The sequence below is a fragment of the Sorex araneus genome, chromosome 8, assembly GCF_027595985.1.
Source record: "Sorex araneus isolate mSorAra2 chromosome 8, mSorAra2.pri, whole genome shotgun sequence".
Taxonomy (NCBI): Eukaryota; Metazoa; Chordata; class Mammalia; order Eulipotyphla; family Soricidae; genus Sorex; species Sorex araneus.
The window spans coordinates 19,023,164-19,025,443 of record NC_073309.1 but is presented as its reverse complement, the minus strand read 5'-3'; the positions used below and the strand labels follow the sequence as shown (position 1 = coordinate 19,025,443).

General features: G+C 36.5%; 1 pseudogene; it reads right to left on the bottom strand.

The window, feature by feature from the left end:
• Positions 1-918: 918 nt before the first annotated feature.
• Positions 919-1,042, bottom strand: LOC129406890 (small nucleolar RNA SNORA70; annotated as a pseudogene).
• Positions 1,043-2,280: the final 1,238 nt, after the last annotated feature.

The following is a 2,280-nucleotide window of genomic DNA, read 5'->3' as shown; positions in this document are numbered from 1 at the left end:
GCCTAATCTTGATACTTAAATATACAGGTTAATGTTTTCTTTCAAAATGTCTATAGTGGGGCTGGAGTAGCAGCACAGCGAGTAGGGCATTTGCCTTGCATTCGGCCAACCCGGATTCAATTCCCAGCATTCCATATGGTCCCCTGAGCACCGCCAGGAGTAATTCCTGAGTGCGAAACCAGGAGTAACCCCTGTGCATCGCCGGGTGTGACCCAAAAAAAGGAAAAAAATGTCTATAATTTTGTCTCTTAACTTAAGTATATTATACATTTTGAGTAAATACTTGCATATTATTTTAGGTGGATGTCAACTTTTTCTTTTGGTTGAAGTTACCCAGATCTTCAGCACTCCTTATTGAAAAGACAGATATCACCATTGAAGTTTTGGATCCTATTAAACATTAATCGTTATAAACATAAAGATTAATTTCTGAACTTTTAATTTATATCATTAGTCTCTGTGTGTATTCTAATTTTATCAGGTTGATTTGATCATTGTGGCTTTGGAAAAAGTTTTGAAATTGAGAGGTCTGAGTCCATTAGCTTTATCTTTTGATGTTATCTTTTAAAGCAGAATTTACAGGGTTGGGGTGGGATGAGGTAGGGTGGGGTAGAGAGTGAAGCAGGAACTCATGAGGGGCTGCCCCAAGACTCTTAGAAATGCAATGATCTCTATTTGTCCAGAGCTTAATACAATGGCCACCATCCGTCCTGAGCTCAAATGGACAATTGTGTCCCTTTGTGAAATAAACATCTTTTCCATGTTTTTAACCCACCCACACCACAAACTTAGTAAAGCCCCACTTCTTGGAGAATTGGATCTACTGGTAACCCAAAGACTTTTCAGAGGTTTCCTGAATACCTTTGGAGCCTAATATGAGGGACAGCAAGAAGGAATATATGAATGTTCACTGCAAAGAAGTGTGTCCAAGCATCAGGGGGCAACCCATTTAAGCTGCAGGCTGCATAGATAATCCAGGAGGCTGCTATTTGCAACCTTTGTACACTGGGTGCCATAAGGGAGTTAGTTGAATTAGCTGCTTTTCTTTTACGAGATTATTGTACCACTCAGGATCTTTTGGCCATTTCATTTAATTTTTTGAGCAAGCTTGTCAAATTCTGAAAACATTATCTGAGATTTTGACAGACATTTTATTCAATTTGTAGAACCATTTGAAAAGTATTTCTATTTTAACAGAATTTTAAATATACAAATCCATAAACAAATGAGATGCATTTCTATTTGTGTCTTTTTAAATGACTTTTAACAATGCTTTCTTGTTTTCTGGGAGTCTTCAATTCTTTTTAAAATGTATTTTTGAGTATTTTATTCTTTCTCATGGCAGAGCCTGGCAAGCTACCTGTGGGCATATTCGATATGCCAAAAACAGTAACAACAAGTCTCACAATGGAGACATTACTGGCGCCCACTCGAGCAAATCTATGAGCAACAGGGCAGTGACAGTGACAGCTATTCTTTCTAATGTTAGTTTAAATGTTTTTCTTAATTTTAATCTTGGATTTTTCACTGATAATTATTTTTGTATATTTCATCTTGCAATTCTTTAGTTTGTTCCTATATATTAGGTGATGTCCTAAGAACCTTCTGCATACAACATTATGTCATCATCAAATAGAGATAATTCTACTTTCTCTTCACTATATATACTTTCAAATTTATTCTTATATTGGGGATAGAGTAGATTTGTTTGGAAGAATTACCCTAGTTTTGAGTCTGTTAGTAGTAAACTCGCAATCTTCTATCTCATTTCAGTATACGAGTCACGGTATAGTAGATACTGTTTATCATTTCAAGGGAGTTTGAGGTTTTATTTAGTGTTTTTCTCATGAAATAATTTTTGGATCTTTTTTTGCTTGCTCGGCTTTTGGGCCACATCCAGCAGTAATCAAGGCTTACTCCTAGTCCTGATGGGCTCAGAGAACCCTGTGGGGCACTAGAGCCTGAACTTGAGTTGCATGCAAGGAAGGCAACCTACGCACTGTGCTATCTCTCTGTCCCCCAATAATGTTGAGTTTGTTGAGTGATTTTGCTCCTTATTGTTCCTTTCTATTTATATGACGATATGAATTCATTTTACATATGAGCCAAAGCTTGCAGTTCTGAGATAAATTTAACTGGCCATGGGGTATAATCTTTTTTGTAATGCCACTGGAATTATTTAGGTAGTATTTGTTGACTGTTTTATAGTCAGTATTTATGTGACATATTAAAGTTTCCTAGTGATATTTTTATCTGGCATTCAAATCAGGGAAATGCTGC